Source organism: Dendronephthya gigantea, unplaced genomic scaffold, assembly GCF_004324835.1.
Source record: "Dendronephthya gigantea isolate DGI-Jeju-01 unplaced genomic scaffold, DenGig_1.0 000003F, whole genome shotgun sequence".
Classification (NCBI taxonomy): domain Eukaryota; kingdom Metazoa; phylum Cnidaria; class Anthozoa; order Malacalcyonacea; family Nephtheidae; genus Dendronephthya; species Dendronephthya gigantea.
The window spans coordinates 2466984-2482523 of record NW_021163013.1 but is presented as its reverse complement, the minus strand read 5'-3'; the positions used below and the strand labels follow the sequence as shown (position 1 = coordinate 2482523).

At 35.2% G+C, this 15540-nt stretch overlaps 24 non-coding genes across 24 annotated transcripts; 12 read left to right on the top strand and 12 right to left on the bottom strand.

Moving 5' to 3' along the window:
* Positions 1 to 6170: 6170 nt before the first annotated feature.
* Trnag-ucc lies at positions 6171 to 6242 on the top strand. The gene has a single exon. It is a non-coding gene; the product is annotated as a tRNA-Gly (tRNA).
* A 321-nt stretch (positions 6243 to 6563) lies between these two features.
* On the bottom strand, positions 6564 to 6635 carry Trnaq-uug. Its single transcript has one exon. It is a non-coding gene; the product is annotated as a tRNA-Gln (tRNA).
* Positions 6636 to 6951: 316 nt separating this feature from the next.
* Positions 6952 to 7023, top strand: Trnag-ucc. Its single transcript has one exon. It is a non-coding gene; the product is annotated as a tRNA-Gly (tRNA).
* A 578-nt stretch (positions 7024 to 7601) lies between these two features.
* Positions 7602 to 7673, top strand: Trnag-ucc. Its single transcript has one exon. It is a non-coding gene; the product is annotated as a tRNA-Gly (tRNA).
* Positions 7674 to 7985: 312 nt separating this feature from the next.
* On the bottom strand, positions 7986 to 8056 carry Trnaq-uug. Its single transcript has one exon. It is a non-coding gene; the product is annotated as a tRNA-Gln (tRNA).
* Positions 8057 to 8248: 192 nt separating this feature from the next.
* On the top strand, positions 8249 to 8320 carry Trnag-ucc. Its single transcript has one exon. It is a non-coding gene; the product is annotated as a tRNA-Gly (tRNA).
* A 959-nt stretch (positions 8321 to 9279) lies between these two features.
* Trnaq-uug lies at positions 9280 to 9350 on the bottom strand. Its single transcript has one exon. It is a non-coding gene; the product is annotated as a tRNA-Gln (tRNA).
* Positions 9351 to 9545: 195 nt separating this feature from the next.
* Trnag-ucc lies at positions 9546 to 9616 on the top strand. Its single transcript has one exon. It is a non-coding gene; the product is annotated as a tRNA-Gly (tRNA).
* A 312-nt stretch (positions 9617 to 9928) lies between these two features.
* On the bottom strand, positions 9929 to 10000 carry Trnaq-uug. The gene has a single exon. It is a non-coding gene; the product is annotated as a tRNA-Gln (tRNA).
* Positions 10001 to 10579: 579 nt separating this feature from the next.
* Trnaq-uug lies at positions 10580 to 10650 on the bottom strand. The gene has a single exon. It is a non-coding gene; the product is annotated as a tRNA-Gln (tRNA).
* Positions 10651 to 10845: 195 nt separating this feature from the next.
* Positions 10846 to 10917, top strand: Trnag-ucc. Its single transcript has one exon. It is a non-coding gene; the product is annotated as a tRNA-Gly (tRNA).
* Positions 10918 to 11237: 320 nt separating this feature from the next.
* Trnaq-uug lies at positions 11238 to 11308 on the bottom strand. Its single transcript has one exon. It is a non-coding gene; the product is annotated as a tRNA-Gln (tRNA).
* A 312-nt stretch (positions 11309 to 11620) lies between these two features.
* On the top strand, positions 11621 to 11692 carry Trnag-ucc. Its single transcript has one exon. It is a non-coding gene; the product is annotated as a tRNA-Gly (tRNA).
* A 320-nt stretch (positions 11693 to 12012) lies between these two features.
* On the bottom strand, positions 12013 to 12084 carry Trnaq-uug. The gene has a single exon. It is a non-coding gene; the product is annotated as a tRNA-Gln (tRNA).
* A 197-nt stretch (positions 12085 to 12281) lies between these two features.
* Trnag-ucc lies at positions 12282 to 12353 on the top strand. The gene has a single exon. It is a non-coding gene; the product is annotated as a tRNA-Gly (tRNA).
* A 322-nt stretch (positions 12354 to 12675) lies between these two features.
* Trnaq-uug lies at positions 12676 to 12747 on the bottom strand. The gene has a single exon. It is a non-coding gene; the product is annotated as a tRNA-Gln (tRNA).
* A 197-nt stretch (positions 12748 to 12944) lies between these two features.
* On the top strand, positions 12945 to 13016 carry Trnag-ucc. Its single transcript has one exon. It is a non-coding gene; the product is annotated as a tRNA-Gly (tRNA).
* A 322-nt stretch (positions 13017 to 13338) lies between these two features.
* Trnaq-uug lies at positions 13339 to 13410 on the bottom strand. Its single transcript has one exon. It is a non-coding gene; the product is annotated as a tRNA-Gln (tRNA).
* Positions 13411 to 13608: 198 nt separating this feature from the next.
* On the top strand, positions 13609 to 13680 carry Trnag-ucc. The gene has a single exon. It is a non-coding gene; the product is annotated as a tRNA-Gly (tRNA).
* Positions 13681 to 14003: 323 nt separating this feature from the next.
* Trnaq-uug lies at positions 14004 to 14075 on the bottom strand. Its single transcript has one exon. It is a non-coding gene; the product is annotated as a tRNA-Gln (tRNA).
* Positions 14076 to 14273: 198 nt separating this feature from the next.
* Trnag-ucc lies at positions 14274 to 14345 on the top strand. The gene has a single exon. It is a non-coding gene; the product is annotated as a tRNA-Gly (tRNA).
* Positions 14346 to 14667: 322 nt separating this feature from the next.
* On the bottom strand, positions 14668 to 14739 carry Trnaq-uug. The gene has a single exon. It is a non-coding gene; the product is annotated as a tRNA-Gln (tRNA).
* A 311-nt stretch (positions 14740 to 15050) lies between these two features.
* Positions 15051 to 15122, top strand: Trnag-ucc. The gene has a single exon. It is a non-coding gene; the product is annotated as a tRNA-Gly (tRNA).
* Positions 15123 to 15445: 323 nt separating this feature from the next.
* Positions 15446 to 15517, bottom strand: Trnaq-uug. Its single transcript has one exon. It is a non-coding gene; the product is annotated as a tRNA-Gln (tRNA).
* Between the last annotated feature and the right edge of the window lie 23 nt (positions 15518 to 15540).

The following is a 15540-nucleotide window of genomic DNA, read 5'->3' as shown; positions in this document are numbered from 1 at the left end:
ATAACATGGAAAATCATAGCGCAAATCATTAACCGATGCAGAAAGACCTAAATACAATTCTTGATCTATAATAGGGTGGAATAAAGGCTAACGAAGGCTAACAAATAAAGGCTTATACGTTGTATATAATAACACACTCGATCAGCATGTTGGCATATGACATCATGAAACATCAACTCACCTTATGAAATACCACAAATTTGCGCCGATATAGTGTATATTTTCTCACATCCTAAACGTCCATATCTTTATCGGTCATATATAAAGTTAATATCAAGATACAAATGCCATATTCGCCGTAAAAACAATATTTCTTTAATATGCGTTATTAGTATAAACTGACTAATAGGCTATCACTTTTCCTGCGTTCTGATTGGCTACGCTACTGGTAGGCTATTAGTGATAGCCTACTAGTAGCAAAATTCAAAACAATGGCGGAAAATTCGCGTTTCGCCGAAGTATCTGAAGATTTTTTGGACGACTTGTTGGACAATTCCGTACCAGAAAAAACAAAAAAAGCAACAAAATACGGAATTGCAATTTTTAAGGGTAAGAAAATACATAAAAATAACGTATACTCAATTGAATTTTTATATTTAAACTGAATTTTAAAACATTTTACGCGAACAACAATTAAAATATTTTCTTCCTTTAATATACGAAATAAATTTCAGAATGGTTTGCAAGCCAACAAGAATTTTATATTGTGTTTCCTAGTTGTAAATTAATGTTATAGTTTATACTAAAACAATTAGACAACTCGGCCTCGTTGTCTATGAGCAAATAGTCAACTCGGCTTCGCCTCGTTGACTATTCGCTCATAGACAACTCGGACTCGTTGTCTAATTGTTAAATAGCGTATAGGTTGTTTCGCTAAGTATTCAAATTTCCCTCGTGGTCTACGGTCGAAAAGCATAATGGGATAAATTGAATAATCAGGCTCTGCGTCAGGCTGGACCATATAATTATATATAATTATATATGTATTAAACCTTTGAATGCTTTGAATTATCTCACGCTGGGTTCCGTAAATGAAAGCAGCATTTCGCAAACATTATATAAGGACTTTGTTCTATTTTAACGGTTCTTGACCGAATATGTCACGCCATGCTTGTAAAGTGCTAGTACGAAAAGCTTCATTGTTGACTAGGGCACTTTTCTCATACTGATGTAATTAGCTAGCGATAAATTAATAAAATCATCTAATGATCGGAACGAAAAACAATAAAATATGAACCATATATAACTTTTTGAAATCAACAGACTTCAACAGTAAAGAACATTTGAAACACAAGTAATTTTGAAGTACTCTCAGCTGAAATTCTTCAAATTTAATGCGAAGAGCATTTTCTTAGTTTAAGAATATATATTTCTTATAACAAGAAATTGATATCTCAATATTTTCTTAAGAAAACAATTTCTCATTTTAAGAAAAACATTTTCTTATGATAAGAAAGTGATATCTCTGATATTTTCTCGAGAAATAATTTTCTTATTTCAAGAAAATGTTTTCTCAAATTAAGAAGAAAAAAACTTAAGAAAATATTTTCTCAATTTAAGAACATTATTTCTTGAAACAAGAAAATATTTTCTTAAATTAAGAAAATTCAATTTCTTAAGAAATTCATTTTTTGCTGTGTGGGTAAAAAATAATACCCGTTCATTCTAAAAATACTGAGATAGTCAAAACAGAGATAAATCTGTCATTCGATCAGCTGTGTATTTTTGCCGTTTAAAGATGATAATATAACCTCGCATCCATATATAATTATACCTTTGCAACTTTACATCGATATGAATTGACTGATCGTGAGTTGGCCTGTGAAACTCCTGGCAAAATAGCTTTGATAGAATTATTGAAATGATATTGTTTTGCGTTTTTATAGGTTGTCCTCTTTTTGCTATTTTACCGAATTAGCATTTTTCCGGTTCGGAATTCCATTGCTATTATAATGATAGTTCTGGGTTTATTGTAATGCACAGTTGGGTGAAATTATATGCACTTTCAGAAGGAGTTCCAAATCAATGTTTCGCTTTCGAAACTGAACATCGTCATGCATATATAATTATAATAGCATATATTATAATATAACATTCATAGTAAGCAGTTGAGAAGTGTGTTCCTACAACCGTATAGAAACACGGCAATCCTCCCGCCGAACTTTAAAAGCAAAGCTCGATGTAGTGAGAATTTGTTATTGAATGGAATTATAATATTTGTACAAAATTTTTTTATTGAGGTATATCATAAAATAAATAAAAACAAATTTCTGTTCTACGAGCTCGTTTTCCTACTGATTATTTCCTAAACTCCCACGCGTGTTTCTATAACTGTATATGGAAAAACACGGAAAACGTTTTGTATTTCACAATTAAAAGGTTGTTAATGTATAATTAATATCGCCATACAGTTTATATGCACAGTAAATTTTTGATGTTATCCGTATGTTTGAGTTAAAAAACTCATGATTTTTTTACGTTCTTTGAATGATTCGAAAGCTGTGTTATCACGCATGACTTTGACCCTTAGTGAAGGAGAGTACTTCCGGTAAATTCTGCCCAAGCTTATATTATTAGAATTAAATTACTGCATCTAACCATTTGCAAAACTACTAATAACTAATTTGCTGGACCCAAAGAAACGTTCTTATGGCGCCCTCAATTTTATGATCAATTATTGCTGATTTCCTGGTTTGCAGGTATTTGCATTTTTACCAATTTTCAGTAGGAACTTTAAGGAGAAAGATAACAATAGAAGGAGAAAGTCGTTACTTAATCATACTCTAATTTTTTGAAATTGTCAGCAATTTACCGTCAGCAATTTAATCTCTTCCTTATTAATAAATTGATAAATAACAATCAGATTTTAAGCCTATTTTTTAGGGTCAGTCTTTGCATTATTGTGTTACTAGGCAGTTACGTAATGATTGCATAACATCCTGTTTAAATATATTCAGCTCAACATCTAGACATTTGCAATAATATAATAACGCCATCCTGTAGTTTTGACAAAGAAAATTGTCGATGTAGGAACTGAGTCTACCGTGATATGCACAAAAATCCTACGCAATACAAGACATATGAAAGCTCTTTTTCAAATGCTCACTAGCAATAAATTTCCTGTCCTATAAAATTGTAATCGGGTTTCGTATCCATTTGCTTCCTTAATGATCCCTTACGTAAAAATTCGTAGCTCCGTGTGCATTTCTATAGTTTCATCCATATCCATAAAATCTTCAACACAAGACATTTTGCATATTAAAAAGAAGTAACTGCAAATTACATCATACTATCCAAGCTGTCTGACCTAGATTCGCGCACGGCGTGGTTATATGACGCGATAGCAGCATAGTGAAACAAATTTACAAACTTTTGTGTGTACAATTGAGATAATGATATGAACCACATTCTCCAATATTATACCATAGGTGTAAAAACTGCTTCATCTTTAAATGAAACAAAAGATAGATAGAACGAGCATAATGGTGGCAATAATTCGCTTGTTTTATTGATATTAGATTCGTGCACAAGGTGCTTATTTGCATGATGACAAGACAACTAATAACAAATTTGCTGGACCCCAAAAATGCTCTGGATAATGTGAACTGGATAATAACTACATTGCTGGACCCTAATTCACCCAAAAATTGGAAATTAGTAATAGTAATTATAGTTCACATGCACAAACATGCATATATAGATTAGAAATTATCGACTAAATTTAAATTTACGTGCATTATGGCGCCCTCAATTTTATGATCAATTATTGCTTATTCCCTGGTTTGCAGGTATTTGCATTTCCACCAATTTTCCGTAAAACAAAATCCTACGCAATGCGAGACGTTGTTTGAATGTTTCGAAACCTGTTTTATGCATGCATGACTTTGACCATTAGTGAAGGAGGATACTTTCGTAAATTCTCCTGAAGCTAATACTATTAAAATTATATTATTGAATCTAACCAGTTGCGAAACTACTAATAACTGATTTGCTGGACCTTAAGAAATTTTCTCATTCACCCAAAAGTTTGAATTTAGTCATTGTAGTTAATAAAAACATGCATATAGATAAGAAATTATCGAACAAGTTTAAATTTGCATTCATTATGGCGCCCTCAATTCCATGATTAATTATTGCTGATTAGATTTAATTAAAATTTATTGAAAAAGAGCTTAACTGTGTCTCACATTTCGTAGGATACTATACACCACGTGAGACATAGTTAAGCTCTTTTTCAATAAATTTCCTGTCTTAAGAAGTGGTAATTGGGTTGTTTCCGTTCGCTTCCTTATTCATTCCTTGCGTAAAAATTCGCAGATCCGTGTGCCGGTGTGCGTGTCTATGGTTTCATCTATATCCATAAAATCTTCTTCGAACACAAGGCATTGCATATCAAATGGGAGAAACTGCAAATTACATCATTACATCCAAGCTGTCCGGCGCGATAGCAGCATAGTGAAACAAATTCACAAAATTTTGTGTGTACAATTGAGATAATTATATGAGCTACATTCTCTTATATTACCATAGGTGTAAAAACTGCTTCAAATCACGTGATCCTTGTGTAGGTCGTAGCTATATTCCGTCGATCGCTTCGCTTTGTGAAACTGTTTGGTTCCGCTGGTCCACACGAACGTGTTCAAAAACAGCAAGATGGTAAAAATCGTATTTGTGCTTGTCATCTGTGAAGATTTTCTGAATGAATACATGCGAAGAAAATAATATTAGTCCGTTGTGCGTTAGCAATAGTCTGTCGAGCCAGATTTACATGTACATCATGGATGCAGAATAGCAAACATTTGAGCAAACAGATGTAGCTAATACAATCGTTGCTTTGTGTTTCCTCCAAAACGATTATATTATTTCAAATGAAGGAAATTTAATGCATATATAACAAGTAAAGGTTCAGACATTCACAAGATGTATAAATGAATTTTGAAATTTTCGTTTATTTGATTTTTGGTATTTCTTTAAGACACCTTTTCGGTTGGTCCTAATGTCAGGGGTCTTAGAAGAGACCGTTGCTTACATTGAATACCTCTGCAAGTATTTAGGCTAAAGATACCGGAATACCACCAAACCATAGCGCTTGAGGAGATAATATAAATAGTATATTAAAATCAGCAGATACTAGTTATAAGCCGCACTTGTAATATAATTCAAAATACTAGCTTGCGTTGTTATCACAAATTCCTTGCCGATTGCAACTATATACTTTTCGAAATTCTATGTTTCTCGTTTTATCTTGTTCTTTGTTGTCTTTAGACTGTCTGAATTTTGGCTAATTATCATTCTGTTATAACTTTGATTTTTTTTTTATTAGGATGCCCAAAAATTGATTTTTAAATACAGGATGTTAATTTGAAACAACTGCAGAGCACGTAGCTATCTTAGATATCTGATGATGGGTTCGATTCTCACATCCGACTTAACTAACGAGGCAGAGAATCAGTAGACATATAATAAATCTTCAAGTAAGCATCTTAGAAAGCGCCTCGTTTCCACGAAAAGTGCAATGCTTGCAATTTTATTGCGTGAAAGCGTGATTTGCTTTAATGCAGTGGTAGGTCCTGCCGAGATTTGAACCCAGATTCTTGGATTCAGAGTCCAAATTAAGTGCTAACCATTACACCACAGAACCAATTTGAGATTGGTTTCAAAACGCATTTTTACTGAAGGATTATAACGATGCTTACCAGTCTGTTCACCGTGAATTTCTCCATTCAAACTAGCGTACAAATTTTTAAATCGGGAACAATATAATTCAAGTGAATTTACGGGACACAAAAAACTAGCAAAAAACGTTTGAATTATCTTCAATGCCAAAAATCTTCAAGTAATCATCTTAAAAAGCTCCTCGTTTCCACGAGACGTGTAATGCTTGCAAATTTTTTGCGTGAAAGCGTGATTTGCGTTAAAGATGATCGTAGGTCCTGCCGAGATTTGAACTCGGATCCTTAGATTCAAAGTCCAACTTGAGATTAATTTCGAAACGCATTTTTTTCATCAAGGATTATAACGATGCATATAGGACTGTTCACCATGACTTTCTCCATTCCAACTATCCTGCAAATTTTTTCTATCCCCGATTTTCGTCATTTATTCCAGCTATTCGCTACCTTCGATTTTTAAAAAAAAGTACAATGATGTTTTGCACATTACCATATCTTGCGTTGATGGTGTAATGGTTAGCATTGCTGCCTTCCAAGCAGTAGATCTGGGTTCGATTCCCGGTCAACGCATATTCGCTTTCGGATCTTTATCATCCTCAATTTGATTGAAAATATTGCCTGGTTTTACGGCGAAAATAGAAATTAACTTTTGCCTTTGCTAACAAAACCGATTCATTTTATTCCATTAGTTTGATATATTCAAAAAAATCAGGAACAACATATTTCGGGTGAATTTACGGGAAACAGAACACTTGCAAAAAACGTTTGAATTATCTTCACTGCGATAAATCTTCGACTAATGATCGTAAAAAGGGCCTCGTTTCCAAGAGGCGTGCAGTGCAGCCAATATTTTTTTTGCTTCAAAGCGTGATTTGCGTTATACACGGTCATAGGTCCTGCCGAGATTTGAACTCGGATCCTTGGATTCAAAGTCCAAAGTGCTAACCATTACACCACAGAACCAACTTGCAAATTGAAATTAGGTTTGAAAAGCATTTTTTTATCAAGGATTATAACGATGCATATAAGACTTTACACCATGAAATTCTCCATTCAATATTTTTTCACTACACCACAGAACCAACTTTAGATTGGTTTTGAAACGCATTTTTTATCAAGGATTATAACGATGCATATAAGACTGTTCACCATGAATTTCTCCATTCCAACTAACGTGCAAACTTTTTCTATCCCCGATTTTCTTCATTCTCTCCATCTATTTGCTACCTTCGATTTTTAACAAAAAGTACAATGATGTTTTGATCAATTACCATATCTCGCGTTGATGGTGTAATGGTTAGCATTGCTGCCTTCCAAGCAGTAGTTCTGGGTTCGATTCCCGGTCAACGCATATCCGCTTTCAGGTCTTCATCATCCTCAATTTGAATGAAAATATTGCATGGTTTTACGGCGACGATAGAAAATAACTTTTGCCTTTGTAAACAAAACAAATTCTTTTTTTTTTCCATTAGTTTGATATATCCAAAAAAGTCAGGAACAACATATTTCGGGTGAATTTACGGGAAAGAGAACACTTGCAAAAAACGTTTGAATTATCTTCACCGAAATCTTCGACTAATGATCGTAAAAAGGGCCTCGTTTCCAAGAGCTACGCAATGCAGCCAATAATTTTTTGCTTGAAAGCGTGATTAGCGTTCTACACGGTCATAGGTCCTGCCGAGATTTGAAACTCGGATCCTTGGATTCAAAGTCAAAATACTAACCATTACCCACAGAACCAACTTGAAATTAGTTTGGAAACGCATTTTTTATCAAGGTTATAACGATGCTATAAGACTGTTCACCATGAATTCTCCATTCGAACTAGCGTGCAAACTTTTCAATCCTCGATTTCTTCATTCTTCCATCTATTTGCTACCTTCGATTTTAACAAAAAGTATAATGATGTTTGATCAATTACCATATTTTGCGTTGATGGTGTAATGGTTAGCATTGCTGCCTTCCAAGCAGTAGATCTGGGTTCGATTCCCGGTTAACGCATATCCGCTTTCGGGTCTTCATCATCTCAATTTAAATAAAAATATTGCATGGTTTACGGCACAATAGAATTAACTTTTTGCCTTTGTTAACAAAACGATTCTTTTTATTCCATAAGTTGATATATCCAAAAAAATCAGGAACAACATATTCGAGTGAATTTACGGGAAACAGAACACTTGCAAAAACGTTTGAATTATCTTCACTGACATAAATCTTCGACTAATGATCCTAAAAAGGGCCTGTTTCCAAGAGACGTGCAATATGCAGCAATAATTTTTTGCTTGAAAGCGTGCTTTTCTTTAAAGAGGTCGTAGGTCCTGCCGAGATTTGAACTCGGATCCTTGGATTCAAAGTCCAAAGTGCTAACCATTACACACAGAACCAACTTGAAATTTGTTTTGAAACGCATTTTTTCATTAAAGATTATAACGATGCATATAGGACTGTTCACCATGAATTATCCTTCCAACTATCCTGCAAATTTTTTCTATCCCGATTCTCGACATTTCTCCATCTATTCGCTACCTTCGATTTTTAACGAAAATACAATGATGTTTTGAACATTACCATATCTTGCGTTGATAGTGTAATGGTTAGCATTGCTGCCTTCCAAGCAGTAGATCTGGGTTCGATTCCCGGTCAACGCATATCCGCTTTCGGGTCTTCATCATCCTCAATTTGAATGAATATTGCATGGTTTTACGGCGACAATAGAAATTAACTTTGCCTTTGTTAACAAAACCGATTCTTTTTTATTCCATTATTTATTATCCAAAAAATCAGGAACAACATATTCGGGTGAATTTACGGGAAACAGAACACTTGCAAAAAACGTTTGAATTATCTTCACTGACATAAATCTTCGACTAATGATCCTAAAAGGGCCTTGTTCCAAGAGACGTGCAATATGCAGCCAATAATTTTTTGCTTGAAGCGTGCTTTTCTTTAAAGACGGTCGTAGGTCCTGCCGAATTTGAACTCGGATCCTTGGATTCAAAGTCCAAAGTGCTAACCATTACACCACAGAACCACTTGAAATTGTTTTGAAACGCATTTTTTCATTAAAGATTATAACGATGCATATAGGACTGTTCACCATGAATTTCTCCATTCCAACTATCCTGCAAATTTTTTCTATCCCGATTCTCGACATTTTCTCCATCTATTCGCTACTTCGATTTTTAACGAAAATACAATGATGTTTTGAACATTACCATATCTTGCGTTGATAGTGTAATGGTTAGCATTGCTGCCTTCCAAGCAGTAGATCTGGGTTCGATTCCCGGAACGCAATCCGCTTTCGGGTCTTCATCATCCTCAAATTGAATGAATATTGCATGGTTTACGGCGACAATGGAAAATAACTTTTGCCTTTGTTAACAAAACCGATTCTTTTTTATTCCATTAGTTTGATATATCCAAAAATCAGGAACACACATATTTCGGGTGAATTTACGGGAACAGAACACTTGCAAAAAACGTTTGAATTATCTTCACTGACATAAATCTTCGACTAATGATCCTAAAAAGGGCCTTTTTCCAAGAGACGTGCAATATGCAGCCAATAATTTTTTGCTTGAAAGCGTGTTTCTTTAAAGACGGTCGTAGGTCCTGCCGAGATTTGAACTCGGATCCTTGGATTCAAAGTCCAAAGTGCTAACATTACACCACAGAACCAACTTGAAATTGTTTTGAAACGCATTTTTTTCATTAAAGATTATAACGATGCATATAGGACTGTTCACCATGAATTTCTCCATTCCAACTATCCTGCAAATTTTTCTATCCCCGATTCTCGACATTTTCTCCATCTATTCGCTACTTCGATTTTTAACAAAAATTACAATGATGTTTTGAACATTACCATATCTTGCGTTGATGTGTAATGGTTAGCATTGCTGCCTTCCAAGCAGTAGATCTGGGTTCGATTCCCGGTCAACGCATATCCGCTTTCGGTCTTCATCATCCTCAATTTGAATGAAATATTGCATGGTTTACGGCGACAATAGAAATAACTTTTGCCTTTGTTAACAAAACCGATTCTTTTTATTCCATTGTTTATATCCAAAAAAATCAGGAACAACATATTTCGGGTGAATTTACGGGAAACAGAACACTGCAAAAAACGTTTGAATTATCTTCACTGCATAAATCTTCGACTAATGATCCTAAAAAGGGCCTTGTTTCCAAGAGACGTGCAATATGCAGCCAATAATTTTTTGCTTGAAAGCGTGCTTTTCTTTAAAGACGGTCGTAGGTCCTGCCGAGATTTGAACTCGGATCCTTGGATTCAAAGTCCAAAGTGCTAACCATTACACCACAGAACCAACTTGAAATTGTTTGAAACGCATTTTTTCATTAAGATTATAACGATGCATATAGGACTGTTCACCATGAATTTCTCCATTCCAACTATCCTGCAAATTTTTTCTATCCCGATTCTCGACATTTTCTCCATCTATTCGCTACCTTCGATTTTTAACGAAAATTACAATGATGTTTTGAACATTACCATATCTTGCGTTGAGTGTAATGGTTAGCATTGCTGCCTTCCAAGCAGTAGATCTGGGTTCGATTCCGGTCAACGCATATCCGCTTTCGGGTCTTCATCATCCTCAATTTGAATGAAATTATTGCATGGTTTTACGGCGACAATGAAATACTTTTGCCTTTGTTAACAAAACCGATTCTTTTTTATTCCATTAGTTGATATATCCAAAAAAATCAGGAACAACATATTTCGGGTGAATTTACGGGAAACAGAACACTTGCAAAAAACGTTTGAATTATCTTCACTGACATAAATCTTCGACTAATGATCCTAAAAAGGGCCTTGTTTCCAAGAGACGTGCAATATGCAGCAATAATTTTTTGCTTGAAAGCGTGCTTTCTTTAAAGACGGTCGTAGGTCCTGCCGAGATTTGAACTCGATCCTTGGATTCAAAGTCCAAAGTGCTAACCATTACACCACAGAACCAACTTGAAATTTGTTTTGAAACGCATTTTTTTCATTAAAGATTATAACGATGCATATAGGACTGTTCACCATGAATTTCTCCATTCCAACTATCCTGCAAATTTTTTCTATCCCCGATTCTCGACATTTTCTCCATCTATTCGCTACCTTCGTTTTTAACAAATTACAATGATGTTTTGAACATTACCATATCTTGCGTTGATAGTGTAATGGTTAGCATTGCTGCCTTCCAAGCAGTAGATCTGGGTTCGATTCCCGGTCAACGCATATCCGCTTTCGGGTCTTCATCATCCTCAATTTGAATGAAATTATTGCATGGTTTTACGGCGACAATGGAAAATAACTTTTGCCTTTGTTAACAAAACCGATTCTTTTTTATTCCATTAGTTTGATATATCCAAAAAAATCAGGAACAACATATTTCGGGTGAATTTACGGGAAACAGAACACTTGCAAAAACGTTTGAATTATCTTCACTGCGATAAATCTTCGACTAATGATCGTAAAAGGGCCTCGTTTCCAAGAGGCGTGCAGTGCAGCCAATATTTTTTTTGCTTCAAAGCGTGATTTGCGTTATACACGGTCATAGGTCCTGCCGAGATTTGAACTCGGATCCTTGGATTCAAAGTCCAAATGCTAACCATTACACCACAGAACCAACTTGCAAATTGAAATTAGGTTTGAAACGCATTTTTTTATCAAGGATTATAACGATGCATATAGGACTTTTCACCATGAAATTCTCCATTCAAAATTTTTTCACTACACCACAAAACCAACTTTAGATTAGTTTCGAAACGCATTTTTTATCAAGGATTATAACGATGCATATAAGACTGTTCACCATGAATTCTCCATTCGAACTAGCGTGCAAACTTTTTCAATCCCCGATTTTCTTCATTCTCTCCATCTATTTGCTACCTTCGATTTTTAACAAAAAAAATGATGTTTTGATCAATTACCATATTTTGCGTTGATGGTGTAATGGTTAGCATTGCTGCCTTCCAAGCAGTAGATCTGGGTTCGATTCCCGGTCAACGCTTATCCGCTTTCGGTCTTCATCATCCTCAATTTAAATAAAAATATTGCATGGTTTTACGGCGACAATAGAAATTAACTTTTGCCTTTGTTAACAAAACCGATTCTTTTTTATTCCATTAGTTTGATATATCCAAAAAAATCAGGAACAACATATTTCGAGTGAATTTACGGGAAACAGAACACTTGCAAAAAACGTTTGAATTATCTTCACTGCCATAAATCTTCGACTAATGATCCTAAAAAGGGCCTTGTTTCCAAGAGACGTGCAATATGCGCCAATAATTTTTGCTTGAAAGCGTGCTTTTCTTTAAAGACGGTCGTAGGTCCTGCCGAGATTTGAACTCGGATCCTTGGATTCAAAGTCCAAAGTGCTAACCATTACACCACAGAACCAACTTGAAATTTGTTTGAAACGCATTTTTTTCATTAAAGATTATAACGATGCATATAGGACTGTTCACCATGAATTTCTCCATTCCAACTATCCTGCAAATTTTTTCTATCCCCGATTCTCGACATTTTCTCCATCTATTCGCTACCTTCGATTTTTAACGAAAATTACAATGATGTTTTGAACATTACCATATCTTGCGTTGATAGTGTAATGGTTAGCATTGCTGCCTTCCAAGCAGTAGATCTGGGTTCGATTCCCGGTCAACGCATATCCGCTTTCGGGTCTTCATCATCCTCAATTTGAATGAAATTATTGCATGGTTTTACGGCGACAATGGAAAATAACTTTTGCCTTTGTTAACAAAACCGATTCTTTTTTATTCCATTAGTTTGATATATCCAAAAAAATCAGGAACAACATATTTCGGGTGAATTTACGGGAAACAGAACACTTGCAAAAAACGTTTGAATTATCTTCACTGACATAAATCTTCGACTAATGATCCTAAAAAGGGCCTTGTTTCCAAGAGACGTGCAATATGCAGCCAATAATTTTTGCTTGAAAGCGTGCTTTTCTTTAAAGACGGTCGTAGGTCCTGCCGAGATTTGAACTCGGATCCTTGGATTCAAAGTCCAAAGTGCTAACCATTACACCACAGAACCAACTTGAAATTTGTTTTGAAACGCATTTTTTCATTAAAGATTATAACGATGCATATAGGACTGTTCACCATGAATTTCTCCATTCCAACTATCCTGCAAATTTTTTCTATCCCCGATTCTCGACATTTTCTCCATCTATTCGCTACCTTCGATTTTTAACGAAAATTACAATGATGTTTTGAACATTACCATATCTTGCGTTGATAGTGTAATGGTTAGCATTGCTGCCTTCCAAGCAGTAGATCTGGGTTCGATTCCCGGTCAACGCATATCCGCTTTCGGGTCTTCATCATCCTCAATTTGAATGAAATTATTGCATGGTTTTACGGCGACAATGGAAAATAACTTTTGCCTTTGTTAACAAAACCGATTCTTTTTTATTCCATTAGTTTGATATATCCAAAAAAATCAGGAACAACATATTTCGGGTGAATTTACGGGAAACAGAACACTTGCAAAAAACGTTTGAATTATCTTCACTGACATAAATCTTCGACTAATGATCCTAAAAAGGGCCTTGTTTCCAAGAGACGTGCAATATGCAGCCAATAATTTTTTGCTTGAAAGCGTGCTTTTCTTAAAGACGGTCGTAGGTCCTGCCGAGATTTGAACTCGGATCCTTGGATTCAAAGTCCAAAGTGCTAACCATTACACCACAGAACCAACTTGAAATTTGTTTTGAAACGCATTTTTTTCATTAAAGATTATAACGATGCATATAGGACTGTTCACCATGAATTTCTCCATTCCAACTATCCTGCAAATTTTTTCTATCCCAGATTCTCGACATTTTCTCCATCTATTCGCTACCTTCGATTTTTAACGAAAATTACAATGATGTTTTGAACATTACCATATCTTGCGTTGATAGTGTAATGGTTAGCATTGCTGCCTTCCAAGCAGTAGATCTGGGTTCGATTCCCGGTCAACGCATATCCGCTTTCGGGTCTTCATCATCCTCAATTTGAATGAAATTATTGCATGGTTTTACGGCGACAATAGAAATTAACTTTTGCCTTTGTTAACAAAACCGATTCTTTTTTATTCCATTAGTTTGATATATCCAAAAAAATCAGGAACAACATATTTCGGGTGAATTTACGAGAAACAGAACACTTGCAAAAAACGTTTGAATTATCTTCACTGACATAAATCTTCGACTAATGATCCTAAAAAGGGCCTTGTTTCCAAGAGACGTGCAATATGCAGCCAATAATTTTTTGCTTGAAAGCGTGCTTTTCTTTAAAGACGGTCGTAGGTCCTGCCGAGATTTGAACTCGGATCCTTGGATTCAAAGTCCAAAGTGCTAACCATTACACCACAGAACCAACTTGAAATTTGTTTTGAAACGCATTTTTTTCATTAAAGATTATAACGATGCATATAGGACTGTTCACCATGAATTTCTCCATTCCAACTATCCTGCAAATTTTTTCTATCCCCGATTCTCGACATTTTCTCCATCTATTCGCTACCTTCGATTTTTAACGAAAATTACAATGATGTTTTGAACATTACCATATCTTGCGTTGATAGTGTAATGGTTAGCATTGCTGCCTTCCAAGCAGTAGATCTGGGTTCGATTCCCGGTCAACGCATATCCGCTTTCGGGTCTTCATCATCCTCAATTTGAATGAAATTATTGCATGGTTTTACGGCGACAATGGAAAATAACTTTTGCCTTTGTTAACAAAACCGATTCTTTTTTATTCCATTAGTTTGATATATCCAAAAAAATCAGGAACAACATATTTCGGGTGAATTTACGGGAAACAGAACACTTGCAAAAAACGTTTGAATTATCTTCACTGCGATAAATCTTCGACTAATGATCGTAAAAAGGGCCTCGTTTCCAAGAGGCGTGCAGTGCAGCCAATATTTTTTTTGCTTCAAAGCGTGATTTGCGTTATACACGGTCATAGGTCCTGCCGAGATTTGAACTCGGATCCTTGGATTCAAAGTCCAAAGTGCTAACCATTACACCACAGAACCAACTTGCAAATTGAAATTAGGTTTGAAACGCATTTTTTTATCAAGGATTATAACGATGCATATAGGACTTTTCACCATGAAATTCTCCATTCAAATTTTTCACTACACCACAAAACCAACTTTAGATTAGTTTCGAAACGCATTTTTTATCAAGGATATATAACGATGCATATAAGACTGTTCACCATGAATTTCTCCATTCGAACTAGCGTGCAAACTTTTTCAATCCCCGATTTCTTCATTCTCTCCATCTATTTGCTACCTTCGATTTTTAACAAAAATAATGATGTTTTGATCAATTACCATATTTTGCGTTGATGGTGTAATGGTTAGCATTGCTGCCTTCCAAGCAGTAGATCTGGGTTCGATTCCCGGTCAACGCTTATCCGCTTTCGGGTCTTCATCATCCTCAATTTAAATAAAAATATTGCATGGTTTTACGGCGACAATAGAAATTAACTTTTGCCTTTGTTAACAAAACCGATTCTTTTTTATTCCATTAGTTTGATATATCCAAAAAAAATCAGGAACAACATATTTCGAGTGAATTTACGGGAAACAGAACACTTGCAAAAAACGTTTGAATTATCTTCACTGCCATAAATCTTCGACTAATGATCCTAAAAAGGGCCTTGTTTCCAAGAGACGTGCAATATGCCGCCAATAATTTTTGCTTGAAAGCGTGCTTTTCTTTAAAGACGGTCGTAGGTCCTGCCGAGATTTGAACTCGGATCCTTGGATTCAAAGTCCAAAGTGCTAACCATTACACCACAGAACCAACTTGAAATTTGTTTTGAAACG